The sequence below is a fragment of the Canis lupus genome, chromosome 23 (assembly GCF_003254725.2).
Source record: "Canis lupus dingo isolate Sandy chromosome 23, ASM325472v2, whole genome shotgun sequence".
Lineage (NCBI taxonomy): Eukaryota > Metazoa > Chordata > Mammalia > Carnivora > Canidae > Canis > Canis lupus.
In genome coordinates this window covers 43,163,687-43,186,717 of record NC_064265.1, presented here as the reverse complement: position 1 = coordinate 43,186,717, position 23,031 = coordinate 43,163,687, and the positions used below count along the sequence as shown (strand labels likewise).

At 37.1% G+C, this 23,031-nt stretch overlaps 1 long non-coding RNA gene across 1 annotated transcript in view; it reads right to left on the bottom strand.

The window, feature by feature from the left end:
- Window positions 1-5,637: 5,637 nt before the first annotated feature.
- LOC112661211 (uncharacterized) overlaps window positions 5,638-23,031 on the bottom strand; it is a 34,703-nt gene continuing 17,309 nt past the window's right edge. The window contains exon 4 of the long non-coding RNA XR_003137514.3: window positions 5,638-5,964. This is a non-coding gene — a long non-coding RNA (uncharacterized LOC112661211). The remainder of the gene's footprint in view (window positions 5,965-23,031) is intronic.

Genomic DNA, 23,031 nt, shown 5'->3' with positions numbered 1-23,031 from the left:
TTCCAGTTTCTAGAGGCTGTCCACATTCCTTGGATCCTTGTCCCACATCACATCATCTTCTCTACCTCTGTTTCTATCCTTGCATGGCCTGGACTCTGGCTTCTACGCCCTGACTCTCTTTTCACAACTCCTCTGGTTACATTGGGCCACCTGAAAAATCCAGTATAATCTCTCAATTTTGAGATCCTTAACTTAATCACATCTGCAAAGTTCCTTTTTCCATGCAAGGTAACATGTTCGCAGGTTGCAGGATGAGGATGTGGACATTTTTGAGGGCCATTATTCAGCCTACCACAGTCTTCAGGTTTATTTTGTTTCTGTCTTTGATAGTTCGTGGGTCTTCCTAATAAGAATTATAAATAAACATCATAAAATAATTTACTATATTTACTAAAACCTGTATCACCAAGTAAGGATAATACCAACTTTATCAATTAAATAAAATTATGCAAATCATCAATTTATTATAATACAGATTACAATAGTGGAAATGACAACTATTTGAATGACATGTGGAATCGAAACATTCTTGATTCCTGGGATTGCTTAACAAAGTGTACATGATTTTTGTTTGTCCTCACATACCTCACTTTTGTTTTATGTACCTACCTATCTTTTCTTTGTATATTATTACTTCATAATTTTAAATATACTTGTCCATACTCTGCAAGGATGAGGTTTAAGAAGTCTTAGGCTATTAGACTGGAAAGGGAATAAGGGTTACAATCTTCTCGCTATGACCTTTTGTAATTTATAAGTCCAAATGGACTGAACAACACTGAATAATTAATTCATGCTGTGTTTAAGCCCCTATGCTTGCATGTTTTACACCCTAATTATTATGAATTCCTTCCTTGTGCAAATCTTTGATTCCCCAACCTAAATCAGGTTAATACAGACTCATATGCTCCAATTATGGTGATATCTTTCTCTTAACCTTGGCAGAAGGAGCATTATAGTAGGTCAAAAAGTATCTTTGAGTTTCATTGAGAAATTAACCCATAAGGGAATTGTGTTCATGGTTGTAGTGTTAATTAGTTTCACCATGAACATATTTTGTGGCTTATTTAACATTCAGATGCTCTCTGCATTTAAATAAAAATATATGCCCTAATATGCTAAAACCAGTCAAATGTGATTTTTACTTAATGATTTTTTTCCTTGTGAATCAAGTAATTAGCACATTGCACATTTTGACTAATTAAGAAAAAATAACTGTCACCACACCCCAGTGAGCCATGCTGGTGGTGTTTCCCCAGTTATAAAGGTAGAGAACCTGAGGAGTAACATTAGTTTTTTCCACTGGATACTGAAAAGAGAAGGGGGTCAAGAAACTCCTAGAATTGAAACCTGAGATAACTAACCCTTGAAAATATTCTGTCCGAAATCCATGGGCTACAATAAAAAGGAAAGAGCAGATGGTTTGAAGTAAGATAAACCAGGCAACTAGTCTGGTAAATAAATGCTCTGCATACATTGCACATTCCTGTGTCAATATAATTACCAACATAGCACCCTATGATGGCTGTGTCCTCTAGAAAAGTTAAATGTTATGGATGTGATCATCACACCCACGTGTCTGATCTCACTTTAGAGAACATTAGACATGCCTTATAATTATATCATGAAAATACAAATTTTCTACATGCTTGGATGAGGTACATATAGGTTCTCTTCTGCCTCCACAGAAAAGTAGCTTTAAGGTAAGATTTCAGAGTGAAGAAAATGAATTTTCAGATAAATATCAAACATTTACTGAATGTTTTAAAACTCACTTTTCAGAGTCTTGTAGAAACTGGTCATAATTGAAAAGAATGTTTCTTGAAAGTTTGAAACAATTTTTGTTCTTGAATCTGGTACGCAAAAATAAGATTTAAATAAAAAATGTAAAAAAAAAAGTAAAAAAAAAAAGAAAAAAAATGTACAACTGAGATTCTAGTAAGGTCTCATGAAATTTGGGCAATACATCCTACATTCTTACATCCTATACTGTTTTACTCTGTATCTCTCCTTAAAAGGAAACAATGATCAAATTATCAATTTTCAACAGATTTAGATGACTAGTTTTTTTTTTAATGATTTTATTTGAGAGAGAGGGCATGTGAGGGGGGAGGGTCAGAGAAAGAAGCAGACTCCCCACTGAGCAGGGAACCTGGTACAGGGCTCCATCCCAGGACCCTAGGATCACAACCTGAGCCCAAGGCAGATGCTTAACCAACTGAGCCACCCAGGAGCCCCTCCATTTAATTTTTAATGATAACTAAAAAAATCTTTTTTTTTATTCCACTAAGATACATGGATATAGAAACTGTTGTAGTATTTCGATATAGAAACTGCTGTAGTATTTGATTATAATGATTTTAATGAGTGACAGTAGTTATTGAACAAAATTATACATCATATTCTAAATTAAAGCTAGTAATAAACTTTTGGATAAAGTATTAGACTAAGATTTTATTTCCATAGTACTGCCAATTCAAAGTTTTTTTTTGTTTTGTTTTGTTTTTGTTTTTGTTTTTGTTTTTTACCAAAGTGTGCCAATTAGGAAATGTTTTAAAAACAAGCATTTCAAAAAAAAAAAAAAAAAAAAAAAACAAGCATTTCTTGGACACCTAAATGTGGACAGAAAATATTTTAGTTTATTTAAGATAATATGATATTAGCACCTTTCAAGTGCAGAATCATATAAAACAAAAACAAAGCTAACCCAAATTTTAAAATACAAAATTATAAATAAAGAAGGGAACAATCACCTTGAATCATGACAGTCATATTAATGACAATATTTTGACAGACTTATTCAATGCATTTTATACTAGGTAATCTAGATATTTATAAACAAATTCACAAAAATAATTGTATATTTATGATATATGGTATATATATATTTGCCATTTCCAGTTTCTAGATTGTAGATAATGCTCTGTTGAATATCCTTGTGAACACAGGGGTTGATGCTTGTGTGATTGACTCGGGTGCATTTCTAGAAATTAGATTTCCGAGTTGAAGCAAATGCATAATTTACCCCATGATACACATTGACACTCAGCCTTTGAGAGATTGTACAAATTAACAAACCCATCAGCAGGTATGAGAATGCCTATTACTCTCATTTAGGTGTTAAGAAATATTTTGTATTTTTTCTATATAAGAGAAAGAAAATGACATATCAATGTTGTTTGAATTTTCATGTATTTTAATATTATTAAACTTGAAGTTCTTTTCATATGCTTTTATTTTTCTTTATGTATATTGATTATATTTTAACCCTGGCAATTCTTCTATTGCTATGAACTCTTTCATATCTGTTTTTTAAAAGTGCTTCCTATTTTATTGTTATGCTTATGAACTTTTGCCTATATTATTTAAGAATAATTTTCCTATTTTTCTGTTTGTCAACCACCTTTAAATAGTAAATCTTTTTTTTGTTGTTTTTATCGAGATGTTTTGAATTTTATCTGGTCAAACTTGACAGCTCTTTATATTTCATGATTGGAGGAACATGATTAGAAATAGAATTTATGTCCCAAGGGTATAAGAATACTCAACCACATTTTCTTTTTCTACTTAAAGATTTGATGCAGCCATCATACATTTTGGTGAAAGGAGCTGAGTAGAGTGTTTTCTTTGCTTTCCTCTAAAACTTCAGTCAATTGTTTCTATAACATGATAAATATTCCATGTTCAAGGGGAAATACATTGTTTTACATTTTGAAGAACTGAAGAAGACCATTTAGTGAAAACGGTTGATTAATTCTTGGGCTCTGCCTTCAAGTAGCACAGACATGATACCTAATCCTATCAGTAAGAAAATGTTAATGGTTAGTTGCTCATTTTTAAAGATAGAATGTACAGTTTGAGGTGAAATTCCCTCTTTCCCAAGCTAAGAATTTTTTAAAAGCCAGAGCCAATATCACATCCAATAATGTCAGATGCTCTCTGCAGTAACTTTTTCATGAGAACTCTTGTTTCCCAGTTTCCGTTGATCAGTTCACCAGGAATGTCAAACCATACAGCTGTTTCTTCCTTTTTCCGATTAAAGCTTTTTGAAACATAGGACTCAGCGTTTTTTGTTTCTTTCTTCCTCTTTTCCCCCTCCTACTTGTGGACTCTTCTCATTATCCTGAATTTGCCCATCAATAGCCTATTGTGCCATCATATATAAAGCAGGAAAACAAACAGTAAAATACTTGAAACCTCTGGATGTCCCCTTTCTTTGTTGGCTCTACCTCTTTTCCATTGACTGTAAAAAAATAAAATAAAATAAAGCATGTTTCTTGGCCAGGTTGGCGAGCTACCCTACTAAAAATCATATATATCCCAAAATTTCGTTTTCTTCCAGAAGGCACTGAACATCAAATGAAGCCCCAAAAGAGTGATATTATGTAACAACTATGGGCAAAAATATAACAAAATTCAAGCTAATCTGCCCTAAAATATTTCAGAAGGATCGTTGTGGTCAATTTTCCACTTTAGCTGAGATTTGGAAAGATTTAAAGGGATTTTTTTAAGCTAAATTAGTTAAGGTTTAAAACAGATAATAATGAGAACATGACACACCTAGAAAGGAGGTACACTTCAAAGTTCTTGTGATGATGCTAAAATGGCTACGATGCCAAATTATATGGGAAATCATAACAATAGAAATATCTGAATAGTGGAAACAGCTAAATATGCTGTAAAATAGCACTCTGATAAAAACAGAGAGCAACTATTAATGAAACGTTAATCTCATTATTTTTCCTTAATTTTTTTTAAAGACACAGAGAGAGAGAGAGAGAGAGGCAGAGACACAGGCAGAGAGAGAAGCAGGCTCCATGCAGGGAGCCTGACATGGGACTCGATCCCAGGTCTCCAGGATCAGGCCCTGGGCCAAAGGCAGGTGCTAAACCGCTGGGCCACCGGGGCTGCCCTATTTTTCCTTAATTTTGTATGAGAAATTGTTATTTGGCAACTAACTTAAAGTGTTGTTTTAGACAATGGAGATAAAAAAGTGCTTGGTACATGGACTCTGCCCTCAAGACTCCTCCCCTCTAATGCTTAAGTTAATCAAGAGATAAAATACAAACCTCAGTGATAAACTTTGTTAGGAAATTCTTTAAAAATCATGTTAATGATAATCTATAGAAACAAGACCTACAAGTAGAAGGCAAATTGGACTTAACTAGCTTAGTTGGTGATAGCCAAGCAATGTATAAGAAAGAGTAAGATGCTATCATACATCTTGCCTGTACTCAGTTTTATGCCTTCAAATTTCCACTATCTTTTTTCTCAATCTTTTTTATACGAATTTTTCTTATACTTTTTTCTGCCAAATCATTTATATCTATATTCTTACCAATTAACCATCTGATGAAGATTTCATGACCATAATACAAAATTTCTATTGCATCAGAAGTTAGAAAACTGTGAGTATAAGGACTCCTCATGATGATAGAGGTCAGAGGACTTTACATTTGGTGATTATCTTAAACCTTTATGAAGGGTGCTTCATAAATCCAGTAGCATATTTGTTAATGATTAATATTTCTAAAAGACAACTCTCCCATATGTGGTTATTTTGATCTATCAAAGAAAAAGGAAAGTTGATCTTGTGTTTCATGTGTAATAAGAGCCTTGGTAGCAAAAAAAATTCATCTGAAAAATGGTAAAGTAGCATTCTCATGGCTTCTTGATTGCTTATTGCTTTATTTATCATGTACTATTGAAGAGAATGTCATTACATCAAAAAGCTCTTGTAGTTAAGAACTAGCAAATACAAAACCAGTCTGTCAATCTTGCCTTTCGTTAACACATAACTATAAGTTGAATATTTAAAAATCTGTGGCATTTCTTTGCTTCTGCCACTCAGTGTTAAGGGATTAAATATCCCAATAAAACAAAAACAGACTGACCAACTTTCATAGTCTTCTATTTTTCCAAACTTGAATTTCCCATCCCTGAGCTCAAATCACAAGAATAGCCCTGGAAGAAATAATAGAGAGAAATTAATTAAATCATTGTATTTCAATCACAAGATTTTTTTTCTGACATTATGAACTAAAAGAGTGCGGATCAAGCAGTTCGTAACTGACAGCCATGCCGTGAAATTGCAATGCAGCCTTGATAATTATCCTCTTCATTATTTTTTAATATATATCAAGATAAATATAGCATTTCTTTTCACTTTTAATGGCATGCAGTATAATAGGAAGACGAGAAGAGGCGTGTTTGTCTTACAGTGTTATAGCTAAATGCAGTGACAAAGGAAAGGGTATGACATTAATGATGCACAAGCATCAGTGCTTAATCGACATCGATTATATAATCATTCTGTACAAACGGCACAAATCTACACAGTTAAAATAAAACAAGATGCATTTTCTTCACAAAGCTGTATCTCCTGACAACAACTCTCGTTAACAACAGAAATATAACGCAATCAGGAGTGCGCAAAATGGTTTGCTTCTTGTCTCAGCTGTATCAATTGTCAAATAGTTGGGGTTCAGACAAATGTAAAATGTAATTAATATATGATTGTTTGAAAAATGGACTTAGCAGTCACAGGACCATTGGAGTTTTGTATTAGTCCAGCCCCTTAATGTATTACCTTCATGAGATTTCCAATTCCCCTCAGTTGATTTAAGTTAAATTTAACATAGGGTATGAATTTCTTCTTACTCTTAATGGCAATTACCTTTTCAGGATGAATTTCTTGCTGCCTTTTCTTTCTCTCAAATTTAGAGAGCAAACACTGACAATTTGGAGACGAAATTGTGAAGGGCCTATCTGAAATCTCAACATAGCTTTACTTGCATTCTCTTCACTTGTCTTTTACCTCAAGGCAACACATGGGAGCGAAAATCGCCCTAGAAAGTGTGATTGACACCATTTCTTTTGAACTTGAATCAGTTTTAATGATTCAGAGGCTGACTGGACTGAATGTGAATGTTGAGTTATAACTCATTTCCCAATGACAAGATAAAGAAGGTTTTCCATCCATATCACAAGTTTGTGTTTGGTAATTCTCTAGATGCCTGGGACATAATAAATGTAAAGGAAAAATGATTTTTCTGTACATGACCCAATTGGTTGGGAAAAGGCAAAAATTCAAGGAAGCAGTCTGTATTCTTCCTCTTACAGGAGATTTTTTTTTCTCTTTAAACGTACTTTATTTAAATTCAATTAGTTAACATGTAATATATCAATAGTTTCTAACTTAGAGGTCAGTGATTCATCAGGTTGCATATAATATCCAGTGCTCATTACATCACGTGCCCTCCTTAATGCCCATCACCCAGTTCCCCCAGCACCTCCCCTCCAGCAACCCTCAGTTTGTTTTTCCTATAGTTGAGTTTCTTATGGTTTGATTTCGTCTTATTTTATTTTTCGCTCCCTTCCCCTGTGATCTTCTCTTTTGTTTCTTAAATTCCACATATGACAGGAGATTTTGAGCACTGTGGAAGAGAAAAGGAAGTGGAGAATTGCCTCCTCATCTGCTTTATACGTACACATTTGGAAACAAGGCCTCTTTGCTAAGTTCACTTAATCATTTACCAGGTAAAGGGGTCCACTAGTATAAGACCAGAGGAATAGCTAACTTCAAAGATTAACAGCAATATCCACTTCTGAGAAAGCAGCAAGCTAAGGTTTTCTCTTTTCTGAGAAAAGAGCACAAATTTGGAAGGCTGATGTCAACAAAGAGCCTCTAGGTACACTTCATGGGTGAGGTTTTCTACCATTGCAGGCCCACCACTGGGGGAGGGTAGCCACATGCTATCAGTCACACAGGTGAGAAATTCAGAGAGCATCCAACAAATCTGGGTTTTTTTCCAGATACGGTGTGTGGAATGTATCAGGGAATAAACCACAATGCCATGTCCCTGGAGCAGAGGCTGGACCAAAAAGAAAACCACAGGAGACGAATGACTGGTGGTACCACAACTTTGTCAAATCCAGAGCAGGAATCACAGATGTGAAGTCTCCCTGTTGGGGTGACTGAGTTTCCTCCCCCATTCGATTGCAGTTCACTGACCTGGTATTGGACACTTAAGTTCCCCAACCCTGGCAGTTAAGATAGGAGAGATATCTGACTTTTATTTTTTCATTAAAGAGTTACAAGGGAAATCCATTCAAATGGAGTTTTATTCAATACCAAGCATGCATAGAATGTTCTTTATTCAAGGATATACAAAAAGAAACAAATGTACACATGGAAGCGATTATGTACCATAAAATTAAAATGGACGATCACTTTAGAAGCCAAAATAGGAATGTTTATTAAGAAAACATTATGGGAAACAGAAGTAGTTTTAGAAAGGTATGTTACCTTCTCCATCAAAATATGCCTTGGAATTGGGGGAGGACAAGAGATGAAAGCAGTTTTTAATATAGCCAATTGATATGAAAGACTTCCGGCTGCGGTAAAGAAAGAATGAAAGGTGAGTAATACTGTGATACTGCATTATCACAATATGGGATCTGCATTCAAAGCAGGAAAAAACAGAACTGGAATTTCACAAAGCTAAATCCTGATTTAGAAGGTACATTTAAGAACTTCGCCAGACTGCAAAGGAAGAAGGAGAAAAGACAAAAACAATGACAGGGAACACAATGGTTTAAAATAGAGTTTGGATATCAAGATACAGGTAAGTGGAATTCCTAATAAGTAAATCTGGATAAATATAACAGAATCAGAAACTCAGTTCTAAATTAAAGAAGCTTTTCATGAGACTAACGTACTTTAGTCCAACAACTCTGGACGTGTAGATTGATCGTCTTATTGGCTACCAGATGGAATTAATGAAAGGAGCCTAAGAAAACATGCTGGTCGGACTGTTAAATTTTATCAATCAATACACTTTTAAAACAAGGTAAAATATAAAGGAGTAAAAAAGCATCTTGCCTTTAAAATGACCTACTGTTCCCCATTGATTTTCTCTCCCTACCCCCCTTCCTTCTCTGGCTTTTCTTCTTTCTGTTCTGTTTTGCTCAGCTACCCAGTAGTTTGTGGGCAATCAGGCATGATCCCACACCACCGTCCTCCTGTCTGGAACAGTCTTCCCCCAAATAGCACATGATATATTTCTCACTGACTTCAAGAATTTGCTCAAATTTAGGACGCCTGGGTGGCTCAGCGGTTGAGCATCTGCCTTTGGCTCAGGGCATGATCCTGGAGGCCTGGGGATCCAGTTCCACACCGGACTCCCTGCATGAAGCCTGCTTCTCCCTCTGCCTATGTCTCTGCCTCTCCCTCTGTGTCTCTCATGAATAAATAAAATACTTAAAAAAAAAAAAGAATTTGCTCAATCTCACCAGACCCAAGGGGGCTACCCTGATACCATATTTCATACTGCAACTCTGTCCCGTCCCTGACCTCCAACCAACTCCATACCCTGCTCTTCCTCTTCCCCTTTTCTTCAAAGCCATGGCACTTACCACCTTTGTAATATATAATATACGCATGGATTGTGTCTTTTGGTTACTGTTTATCAAAACTAGAATGTAGACACTACAAGGGCTCAGGTCATGGCTATTTTCTTCACTGATATCAGTACTTAGAACATTACCTGTCGTATCGTAGGCACTCAGAAGTATGTGTGTGTGACACAACTGAATAACATAACATATAACATAACCAACATAACATAACGTACAATAATTATATTGCATAGAAGGACTAACTAGAAGAGAATTTGCCTTGACACAGCACATCTGGTCTGTTGTTTCTCTTCTGTCCCTTGGAGCTTCATAAGGACAGATCCTCACACCTTAGTGTTGCTTCTCCTCTGGGGAATGTGGGTGTAATCCAGACCCCCCCCCCCAACTTCTCCCACTCAGAGTTCCTAGCCTCTGCTCTTTGGCTTAACTTATTCCTGCAGAAACACAAACCTCTGATCTCTACCTGAGAAGCCAGGTCCCTTGTGCTCTTGCCTGTCCCACCCACACCCTGCCCTCCAGCTTGTATTGAAGTTCCAGGGCTGCCACTTCAGGTGACCTCACTCCCACATTCCCCTTGGTGTTACGTTAGGCATTTTGCAAGAAAAAGCCACTTGGTGAAAGACAGACAAGGAAAAAAAAATCAATCAATAAATTTTTGCTGGCCTCAGGTGACCTGCAGATTTTTGCAAAGAAAAAAAAAAAAGAGGGGTTGGCAGAAAGGCCTTTTCTACAGTAGAGAATGAGAACAAGCCATGCAGAGGGCTGGAGGAAGGCATAGGGAATGGCACATGCAGGGGCTTCAAGGCACCAGGGGGTTCCTCTGCTTGGGGAGCAGAGAGGAGGCCACTGTGACTGGGATGCAGTGAAGGAGGAAAAAGATGGCTTCCGCCCCCCCCCCCCCCACTGGAGACAAGAGGTTTTATTGATGCTGATGGGGGTAGGAAAGGTCCCTCAGGAGCCTGGGAAGGGGGGGTGGGGCTGAGCCAGTCAGTGAATGCATAAGACCTGGGCACATGGGGGTAGGTTAGGGCACATTCATCTTCTCAGGATTCTGTGGCTCCTTCTTTGGAGGGAAGGGGGAGAGCATCTTGAGGGAGGAGCAATTCAAAGAGAGGGAGGGAGAAGTCAGGGACAGCTGAGAGCTCCTAACCTGAAAGAAGGCACCACAATAGGCAGCAACATCTGTGTGGAAAGCTGGATCAACTGGTCAGTAGGGAAAATGGGGGAGGGCACTTAGGTTGGCTTCTTGGAGAGGGGTCATCCACTCTCCACCTGGGTGAGCTCTCAGGGATACCCGGTATTCCCAAGCAGAATGGGGCAGGGCCTGGGTAAATAAAGAGCAGCAGATCACCCTCCAAAAAATCCCTTGGGCAGAATCTGAAAAAAAAAAAAAAAAAAAAAAAGATCCAAAGACAGATATTGGGGTGTTCCAGATCTTAGAGTGAGAGGGAGACAAACAGGTAAAAATAACTGATAAAGAACACCTGGTTATGGGGGAAGAAATCCAAGACTTTCTGGGAGCAAATAGCAACAGGGGAGATATTCGGGAGGGCCTAATCAACTATGTCAAAGACTGCTGAGACAACAATGGTAGAACAGGAATGGTTTGGGGCACCTGGGGGCTCAGTTGGTTAAGGGTCTGCATTTGGCTTGGGTCATGATCTCAGGGTCCTGGGATTGAGCCCCGTTTAGGGAATCCCTGCTCAGTGGGGAACCTGCTTCTGCCTCTCCCTTAGCCTGTGCCCCGCCTACTTGTGCTCTCTCTGTCCGATAAATAAATAAAATCTTTAAAATAAATAAATAAAGATAGATCTTTAAAATAAATAAATAAAAATAGGGGAAAATAGATAAAATCTTTTAACTAACTAACTAAATCAATATCCTTCCTCACATAGGATGACGTAATAATGATAGCACAAATATACAGAATGATTTCCATGATTCCAGTGCAACTCTGATGCTTTTATGTATATTAATTCCATTCAGCTAAACCTCCCAACAAGCCTGGGAGACAGGTATACTTTTATTATCCCTATTTTAAAGATGCAAAAACTGAAGCAAAGGGAAGTAGCCTATTCAAGGTGACACAACTAGGTAGTGGAAGGGCAAGGATTCAAATCCGGGCAGTACAGCTTCAAAGTTTATGTTCTTACTCTTTTACTATGAGCAACCTGGTGGCTTTTCCAAACCAAAATGCTTAGCAAAAGTCTTCAAAGATCTACATTAAAACGTGAATAGTTGTTACCTGGCATACTTCCATTTTAAGTGTTTTTTAATTCCTATCTGCTTATTTGAATTCTCTATTTTTGTATGGAAAATTCATAACACTTTTCTCAAAACAGAAAGGCTGCTAATTAATTTTAAGAAGACTGTCATAAAATTTGACATGCTAAAGGTAGCATACCTGGCTGTGTTACTTATCTACTATTAAAATTTATCTCTAACTTAGAGGCTTCAAGGGACAAATATTTTATTATCTCCCTGTTTCTGCAGGTCAGGCCATCCTGGGCAGCTTATCTGGGTTGTTCTGGCTCGGAATTTGTCATGAAGTGGCAGTCAGGAGAGCATCTGGGGTTGCACTCCTCTGAGAGCCTAGGAGCCACGGTGTCCCTTTCCACCCACATGGCTCCTGGCAGGGGGCTTCAGCTCCTCACCACGAGGGCTCCACAGAGGGCTGCTTGAATGTCCACCTGCCATGGCCACTGGCTTCTTCCAAGACGAGTGATCCAAAAAATTAGAGCAAGAGGAAAATTGCAATGCCTTTTATGATCCGGTGTCAGATGTTATATATGGTTACCTCCCCCACATTTTATTCATTAGAAGAGAGTAATCAAGTCTAGCCCATTGAGAAATTAGGCCCCATTTCTAGAAGGAAGAGGGTCGAAGAACTGATGGACATTCACAAGCTGCAGTAATACCAAAAGAAGAAGAAGAATGTGGGGACAAGTAGGAAGAAGAGGCAAAGGCAAAGAAGAAAGGAACCAAGTGAGGAAGGAAGGAAGGAAGGAAGGAAGGAAGGAAGGAAGGAAGGAAGGAAGGAAGGAAGAAAAAATCAGAGAACCTGCGATTTATCTGTTTAGAATTTGAGCTATTATGTTTCGTTCATTCAGCACTGTATAATTTTATAAATTCAAGCCTTAAAAAGGATTTCATTGTGAAAAGTCTACGTGGGTTTTAATCACTTTTATTATTAACACTTTAAGTGACTATTTCCACTTTAGTAACATGATTAAAGTGGCTGCTTTAGACCCATGTTCTGTTCCCATGAAAAGTCCTTCACGCGCACCAGCGGATAACACAGAGGAGACCTGAGTGCAATCTTTTCCACTCTATCCTAAATTACCTATGGCTACTAGGTAACCCTTTGCATTCCTCTGAGCCACAATTTTCTTTTCTGTAATGTCCTTTGGACTAAACAGATTTTGAGTTTCCATTCAGTTCTGAGATTTTTGATTCCGTGGTAAATTTCAAGCCACATTAGCCAGCTTTCAGTAATGATGAATGCGATTTTTGCACTACTCTCATGCAAGTGAAATGACATTTTATGTCAACTAAAAATGCAAATAATTAGAATCTCAAGAATTTTGCCATGGACTATGCAATGCCTTAATGATATGATCATAACGTGTGAGCCCATGTACAGGATTCAAGCTCCAAAAGGGGATAATAAGAGACAACACTGTCCCAGGAAGACATAGTTTTATTTGCTGGTAACCCAGGAAATGCTCTCATAGAACTTGCACAGAAGTTTTACAGAAAAGCCATATATTGTGACAGAGTAATGGGTTGTGATACATTATTTTAAATTTGTGGTCCGATTAAGTCTTCATTTTAAAACATTTTTCTTTATCCCGCATCTTTGGTTGTTGAAATTAATTTGATCGACTTGATTAATTTGATTTACCGCTGGCTTACTTGGTCTATACAAATGCCTCCACCATTTCAATTTGTCGGTGACATACGTAAACCGTTAAAGCATCAGGTCCTGTCATTTCATATTATTTTGCTGCCTTATAGGAATGGCCTCTTTCCCTTTTCCTCTGACACAATCTGTTGCTAGAGGTCATTTCAATCTGTTCCGTTTCTGAACAAAGTCTCTAAGATTGGTTTTGAGATTTTGAATTTCTATGTTTGCTCCCCACATGAGTGACATCAAGCACTTGCCCATGTATTTTATGTCATATCTTATATACAAGGAAGAAAGAAGAGAAAGGAAAGGAGAGAGAGAGAATGAGAGAGGGAGACTTTCCCATGAGCACTGTCATTCTGAATTGAAATTGTGCCAATTTATTAACACAGTCAGCAACAAGCTTCTTAATTAAGCTACCAATAATGTCCCTAATAATCTTCACTTCAAAAAGAAGCATCCCTTTCTCTTCTTTCTCCACAAGGTGTGCATTGTCTTTGTGAGGCATTGCAGCCATACTGCTTATCTGAGCTTAAAAAGCCAGAGGCTCACCAAATCGACTTTACAGTTTGTGCTACAGAATAAACCATTAGCAACCGTTTTATAGAAAATGTCATCCCTACAGTGGCTCCTTTTTTTTTTTTTTTTTTTTTGTCTTCTGGAGTTATAATGTTTCAGTTAAGTATAAGCCAATGTTCCTTACACTTGCAATCATTATTCTGTCCCTGATGCTTGTTTGGAGTAACGCTTTGCTTTGGTTTATCATCATCTTTTCTTAGTGGGATCAAACTTCCTGTCCTCTCTTTACACTGACAGTGTTTCGAGGCAGGCTGGTGGGTTATCACTTAATCTGACTTTGTTTCTGGGCCTGTCTCCTCACGCCCAGCCTGACACAGGACAGGTCTCCAAGCTCTTTCCAAAGAGGCCATCAGAAACATAGAATGGGAAAGAACTCTCTCAAGTCTGTTGATCACATGATAGACCAAAGATCTGTCATCCTATCTCCGATGCCTACTCTGATGCAGTCTAATGTAGGCATATTTTTATCGGCATCTAACCCTGACTTGCCATCTCTTATTCTAAATCCTGTGCTAGAAATTCAGTACAAGACAGGAAAGATGTGTCTTTTTGCACTAACCCCAGCTGGGCTGCTGGCTAGGCCAGCTCTTATCTAACTACGGTTTTACTCTTACTTAGAACACAACTCTGGATCCTGAATCTGATTTGTTTTTCTTTAGATTTTCAGTTATTCACTTTGAGTCAGGACAGCTTGCACATTCTGAAACGATCATTACTATAGCTCCATTAACCAATGGAGTGTTTTGGGCATGTTGTTTCTTTCAGGCCAAGAGAGACACAGATTTCGAGCCATGGATCTGGAGAAGCAGAAAAGCTGAGCTATCCGTGCTTGGAGTGTGAACAAGAACAGGAGAGATGCTGTTAGAGCAAACGGGCTACCCAGAATATGCCTGTGGTTTCTCAGTGAGCCTGAACACTGAGTTGCTACCGATGCTACTGTCACTGTCTTCCTCTTGGCAAAGAGAGGACATAGCGTTTATGCAAAAAGGCTTTTTTCTTCATATGTTTTTTGGTTTCCTTGAAGATGTCCTTTGGGAGACTTGGGGATAAAAAGGCAGCCCATTTTTAAAAGGAGGACAAAAAAGTCTGGTGTTGACTATTGGCCACAGTGTGAACGATGGATAATTTATTTATTCTGCTTTTCGTTGTGTCTTGCGAAATGATTCAAACTCAGTATCTGAATCGATAATTGCCTGGGTGTTAATGATGTTGCACAGGAAGGGTTTTGCCGCTCCCCAAGCTAAAGAGCTATTTTAAGTTTGGGCCCCAATTAAGAAAGGCTCTTCTTGTTAATGTGGCTGATAACCTCCCTCACATTGTCAAAGTGCATTAATATTCACTGAATATATTTTGTATGTGTTTGTACAGTACATGTGTATATACACACACAGAGAGAGAATATTAGAATGGTATATTACGGTTCATTCTTTTTGCAGAAAGAACTCGTTTGTTCTTAGCAAATCCTTTTGTCCTCAGGAAGTTGTAGTCAAGATAACCATTTGAAGATACTAGAAATGCATGCCTAGACCTGGAGTCACCAAAAGTTACCAAACTTTTCAAGTTATCTTCTCCTCATCTCAAATTTTCTATACCATCTCTCTTGTCACATAACAACATGTCTCATGTGCTTGAGAAAATAGCAGCAATGAAAGATGAACTCTTGCACTGTTGGTGGGAATGTGAACTGGTGCAGCCACTCTGGAAAACTGTGTGGAGGTTCCTCAAAGAGTTAAAAATAGACCTGCCCTACGACCCAGCAATTGCACTGCTGGGGATTTACCCCAAAGATTCAGATGCAATGAAACGCCGGGACACCTGCACCCCGATGTTTCTAGCAGCAATGTCCACAATAGCCAAACTGTGCCTCGGTGTCCATCGAAAGATGAATGGATAAAGAAGATGTGGTCTATGTGTACAATGGAATATTCCTCAGCCTTTAGAAAGGACAAATACCCACCATTTGCTTCGACGTGGATGGAACTGGAGGGGATTATGCTGAGTGAAATGAGTCAATCGGAGAAGGACAAACATTATATGGTCTCATTCATTTGGGGAATATAAAAAATAGTGAAGGGGAATAAAGGGGAAAGGAGAAAAAATAAGTGGGAAATATCAGAAAGGGAGACAGAACGTAAAGACTCCTAACTCTGGGAAACGAACTAGGGGTGGTGGAAGGGGAGGAGGGCGGGGGGTGGGGGTGAATGGGTGACGGGCACTGAGGGGGGCACTTGACGGGATGAGCACTGGGTGTTATTCTATGTGTTGGCAAATTGAACACCAATAAAAAATAAATTTATTATTAAAAAAAAAAAAAGAACGATGGACTTGCTGCTCTTCCTACTACAGGAATTCCAGCTGACAAATTAGCATCCGAGCCTTCTCTTGACCTTCCCTCCCATTACTCTGGATGGGCGTCTTTATCTGCTCAAAACAAAAACCAAGTTCTCCGCACAGCTTCTAGACCCATCCTCTCTTGCCTACTTCGTGGTGGTTGGGGGCGAGGGGAGGGAGGAGGCTTTGTTCTGACTATCCTCACTTTTTCCTGAATCATCATGTTTCCCTCTACAGATCATTCCATCAGTAGACAAGATGCTTTAGTATTTCCTTTAAAACAAAACAAAAGACCTCATATCACCCTGTAGTTTAGTTATTATCTGATTTCTCTGTCCATTTTATAGCAAAATGTACTGAAAAAATTGTCCATAGCTGAAGTCTCCACCTCTTCACTTTAACGTCTCCCCTCTGCCCACTCTGATAAGACCTTCTAACGGCTTCCCGTTGCCAATTTCAATAGTTCCTTTTCTCTCATCTTCCTGGAATTCTCCGGAATATACAACACAGTTGATACTGCTCTTCTTTTTCCTCTTGGCTTTTGGACCACTAGCTTAAGATCTTTTCACTAGCTCTTTCCTGTTTCTGTAATGATTTCACCCAGATTTTCTCATCCTTGCTTCCTTGTCATTTAGATCTCAGCTTGAATATCACTTTTCAGAGGTCTTTCCTAGCCACCCATTCCACACTGCAATCACATCTTATTTTTTGTCAATATGTCAAGGTTAGGGTTTTTTTTTTTTTTTTTCATACAAAGCACCGTATAGTCAAAGATACTGAGCTGTCAAGTAATGGATTTTATGTAAGTTACACAATCTTAATTTGGTACTTACAAACAGTGGTAAGTAGGTTCTTTATCTATAATACCCCCATGAATTTAGGGAGCAGAGGGATTTAGAGAGAGTAGGTTTTTTTTTTTACAGTTAGTTTACCATGTAAAATTGCTATAAATGATAATGTATACAGATTTTCTGTTCAAATATTCAATTGTAGACCTCTTGCTAAGACTTATTTTCTATTGCTTTTGTAGGAAATGACAAAGCTAAAACAAAAATAAGTGCTAAAATAAAAAGAACCTTCAAAAAGTAACATAGTAACGTGTGTATATGTATGATATCTATACAAAAAGGAAAATATGTTGGTATCCTATGCTTTATTAATATTTGTATTTCCAAGATCTATTTAATTTTTAAAGATTTATTTATTTATTTATTCATGAGAGACACAGAGAGAGGCAGAGACACAGGCAGAGGGAGAAGCAAGGTCCCTGCAGGGAGCCCGATGTGGGACTTGATCCTGGGACTTCGGGATCACACCCTGAGCTGAAGGTGGACGCTCAACCGCTGAGCCACCCAGGCATCCCTCCAAGGTCCATTTAAAAGTCGGTCACTTGAGGAAAAAATGCTTTTTCCTATAGACTCATATGTTTAGCGGAATATTAGATTTTCAGATCACTTTAAAAACTCAGTGCTGCTTACAATGCAGTTAAGGAAAGTATAAATTCTAAATTCTAAATACTGATATGAGTGGAACACATGTGTGGAAGAAATAATATAATGATATTGATTTATTTTAAATAATAATCATTATAGTTTTTATACTAGTGAGTTGTCTTTTTATATTGTCTTTACACTCTGTAGGCACAACAAATTAAGAAATATTTTCACTGGAAAACTACCATTATTTTTTCTGAACACTTACTCCACTTTTTTTTTTTTTAAGATTTTATTTATGTATTCATGAGAGACACAGAGAGAGGGAGAGAGAGAGAGAGAGAGAGAGAGGCAGAGAGAGAAGCAGACTCCACACAGAGAGCCTGATGTGAGACTCGATCCCAGGACTCCAGGGTCATGCCCTGGGCCAAAGGCAAGCACTCAACCACTGAGCCATCCAGGCATCCCCTTATCCCACTTTCTTACTGTTTTTCTCTCAAGTTCTCAGATACTGAGTACCCTTTTCCTAACTTGTCTGCTTCTAGGATTTAAGAACACCCATGTTGAAACTCCTATGGGAGACGTTAGCTGGGGAAGTGTGGTGAAGGGGGTAGTGGTGTGGGGGTAGTATAGAGGTGAAAAGGAGTCAAATCTATTAAATTTTGCTGTTATGGTTCTATTTTTGGTGGTGTACTTGTAAAGTCATCTCCAATCCAAGTTTGTAAGTCTCAATCTATGTTTTATCGTAGTGCTTTTAGGAACTCATTTTTAACTTTATTATATTCTGTCATACGCTATATCAATACCATTTATTAAAAATTTTATTACTTTTTTAACTGACCTACTCCCTTTATCATGTACTTAATACTTATCCTTGGGAATGTTTCTGACTTTTTTTTTTTAAGATTTTATTTATTTATTCATGAGAGACACAGAGAGAGAGAGAGAGAGGCAGAGACACAGGCAGAAGGAGAAACAGGCTCCATGTAGGGAGCCCGACGTGGGACTCGATCCCAGGTCTCCAGGATCAGGCCCTGGGCTGAAGGCGGCACTAAACCGCTGAGCCACCCGGGCTGCCCTGTTTCTGACTTTTATATTTTGTTACACTGATGCTTGTGTCAGTATCATACTGTTTTAATTAGTATATCTTTAGAATGTAAGTTAATATTTTATACAGCCAGCTCTCTCATTATTTTTTCAATAATGTTTTTGCAATTCTCATATTTTCTGCTATTGTGCTCCAAATTAACTTAAGAACCATTTTGCAAAATTCTGAAAAAAAAAATCCCTTTGACTTTGATATATTGAACAACTTATACAAAATTATAGATTAATTCTGGGAAAATGCATCTCTTTATGTTATTAAATCCTTTAATCCAGGACCATAATAAGACTTTACATATGTGCGAGATGTCATTTACTATCTTAGTAAAGCTTTCGATTTTCTATATTTAGGTTAGCACTGCAGTTAATTATTTTCTCTCATGTATCATACTTTTCTTTGTTATTTTGAATAAGATTTTCTTCTCTCTGACAGGTTTTAAATCTAAATTGTCATTGAGCTATTGATTCTTGATTACTTCTGTGACTGTTTTCCTTATTATATTATGGCTCATAATATTTCAATTGATTCAGGAGATTATCTTAGGTTTTCCAAATATAAAGCATATGATGTATAAGTAGTTCTGTTTTTATCCCTCCTTTTGAAATAATTACACCTAAAATGTGGTCATATCTTATAACAATTAAGTGAATGTTTATAAGTGTTGAATAATAGAAGTGATTCCAGAATTTCACAATTAAAAAAATTCTGTTGGGGTGCCTGGGTGGCTCAGGTAGTTAAGCATCTGCCTTTGGATCAGGTCATGATCCCAGGATCCTGGGATGGATCCCTGCCTCTGGTTCCTTGCTCTGCAGGGAGTCTGCTTCTCCCTCTCCTTCTGCCTCTCTCCACTGCTCATGTCTCTTTCTCTGTATCAAATAAGTAATTTAAAAAATTATGTTGTCTGTTGTCTTGAGATAGTCTTTATTATGTTAAAGAAATATTTTTGGTTTCTCAACAGTTCAGAAAAGAAATGAAGATTGAATTCTATCACCTTCATTTACAAAGTTCACATCTCTTTTTTTCTTTCAAATCTTGGACTTCTTTTTCCAATACCTGGGAATAAAACTTTCTTGGTTATTTTATACATATATTGCTCAATTTGATTTGCTCATAGTTTATAGAAGGATTTTGTAACTTCAAGCATAAGTGTGATTTAGTTATGTTCTTTGTGTGATGTCTTGCTTAGACTGGGCAAAAGGAATTTGAAGGTACACTAAGTTTCAGGAAGATTTCCATCTTTTCCTGTGGTCTAGAACAATTTAAGTAGCCTTGAAAATGGTCAGAATTAAGGTGTGACATAACTCCACTCACATGTGCATACTGATCTCAAGATGTCTATAATTTAATTGGCATTCTTTAGACATAATGTTATTTTATGAAACTTATAAAATATTTCCAAGGTGACTAACTAGCAGTATGGTGTAAACAATTTTAGATTGGGGGAGGGGGTGGGAGGATGGAGTAACCGGGTGATGGGCATGAAGGAGGGCACGTGATGTAACGAGTACTGGGTGATGTATAAGACTGAAGAATCACGGACCTCTACCTCTGAAACCAATAATACATTATATGTTAATTAATTGAATTTAAATTTTAAAAAATGAAAAAAAGAACTTTAGATCGAAAGCCATGCTACTTAAGTCCTTGTCCAGGTTCTGTCACTATCTCTCTGATTTGGGCCAAGTTTCTTGGCTGCGCTGGACTTGGAAATTTTATTCCGAAAGTAAGATGGAGATTGATGACACCTAAATAATTTTTTTTATGTCATTTTACAAAACCTTTGATTTTTTACAGTGTCTTACTGTATTTTATCATTTTTTGTCCACTTCCAATTTTACAGAGCTGCATTGTGAAGCTTGAAGAAATATTCTAGGCTATCGAGGAATGAACGCATAGATAGTGGCATAAGACACTTGTGTTATGCTGGATACTGCTGAAATTTCTCCCCGTGCAGATGGTCAAATGAAAATACATGGTATTCACTGCAAGAAGGTGAATGTGCCCTTAGGTCTACCCTACAAAAAGAAAACACTGAGCAGCTCCATGCCCCTTCAGCTGACCTTTCTTAATCCAGCCCTTATTTTACTCTTTTATGGTTGCATCTTAATTCAACGTAGTTGATGGTGAAGGAAAAAAGATGCTTTATGAGTCTCATTTGATTTTTATACATTTATAATAGTATCTACAGAATGTGAGCTCTTAATTCACATTTTATCCATCACTTATTTTATCTCCACAGATGTATGCGCAATTGTTCTTTTAGGACTCTGTTCAGTCCACAGATGTCTCCACAGCTGCTCTCGATTCCAAAGGGGAATTTTTTTTTTCCTAGAAGCAGTCATGTAAGGTTTTTTTGTTGTTTTGTTTTGTGTTTGTTTTATTTTTATTTAAAGCCTTGTAAAGATTTTTCCCTCCGTTGGGAGAAAAAAATTATCTTACCTGAAAAGATGGCCTTAAGAATTGCATCAAGATCTGAAAATAAAACACGGTCTGTATTTCTGTTCATTCTTTGAATCCTGCTAAATGCTTTCCATCCTGGAGGCCCATGAACTATAATTATCTAAAAGTTGAATCTCTTGCTTCCTATCTCTACGACTGAGTTGATATTGGTAAGACAAGGTAACAATTGTCGCAGTTTATTCAGAGCAGAAAGAAAAGAAAAATCAATTAAATAAATGCCTGGTTTAGGCAAAATTGTCAACTTTAGAATAGCCTGGGGCTTATGGGAAGTAAATGATTCTGATTACTGCCTGTATTATCTGTTTCCACTTGGTCTATGAACTTCTTGATTTTCTTTGTGTAGTAGAGATGACCAGAATTCAACAGAGTGAAACTGAGATAACCTCATGTTTTTGTCTGCATTATTCTAGAAACCTCTAAATAATTATATTTGTATATAGGGGAAGGTCTTTCCTTCAAATGTCATCTATATATTTAGCTTAATGACTATTCAAACTATAGTTGGCCTTATAGAGAGTTAAGATCATTTTCCTCATTTTATAAATTGCACAGTGATAATCGGGGCCCTAACATGACTTACACAAACTACAGAGCTGGTCTGGTACTCTGGAAGAACCAGATGCCCAATATCCTGGTAAACAGGTCACCAGCACCACATACATTTTCCCTCACCGGCTTTAGCACATCTGAGGTTAAAATTGCTAAAGATCTCTGAGGGTTAGCTTTTTAAAAGAAAGAGGAGTTATTGTTACCTTTCTCACTTTTTTTTGGTGCATACACATGGTTTTTGTTTGTTTGTTTTGGGAGACAGTCAAAATACTTGTGTAGAAGGAGTGCTTATACAATGAAATAGTCTACTTCTTTGTGAGAATTAATGTGATATTCAACGTCTCTATAATTCAAAATTATAGTCAAAAGGCATTTAAAAAAATCTAAAATAGAATTTATTAAACAGTGTTTTTCAGAGTGGTTATTTAGAATATTTCATTCTTTTGGGATAAAAGTAAAACAAGCCATGCAAATTCCACCTCCACAAAGAACTTGTGTGTGTAAAGGTGGTATTTGTATTTCATGCTGAGCAGCAGTATTGAAATATTGGGGATAGGTTAGATATATACTTTTATAATAATAATAAATAATAGATACATATTATATATTTATTAGTGCAGAAATTCTCGATTTGTACATTCTATAATTGTCAGTTATCAATCTATACTGCTGAGACATCATACATCAGACTTACCAATGGTTCATTCAGGAACTATTATTTCTATCACTCAAACTACAAATTTGTTGGTAGACTTAAATCTTGCATACTACAATTTATAAAGTATTGAATAATTTCAATGTATATGTAGTCTCATCACATACTAAGAAAGTCATTTATGTTGCTTTTGTTTCCTATTTGGTGTTGTTCCTGCTAACGTACTGTCATTTCATTTGGTTGAGTTTCCTCATCTGAAATGACTTGCTTATAAAGACTTGTACATTTTGATTAGCAATTTTGTATAGCTGATTTTAAGATGTAGAGTTCCAGAGATGCGAATATATAATCTGATAAATTGATCTTTCCTGAGGATGATATATGTTGTGCTGAGAAAAATAAACTGTTATAATGCTTTTGTACTCCCAATTAGACATCAGAATTAGATGGTATCCTTCGCAAGGTAGCATGAAACAATTTGCGATAGCTATTACTTGGCATGCTCTTTCACCAAGATTATTACTGGAGCAGTTTTGTTAGGAAGCATTTGTGTAACAGACCATATGCTGAAAACTATTTGTTGATTTAAAGT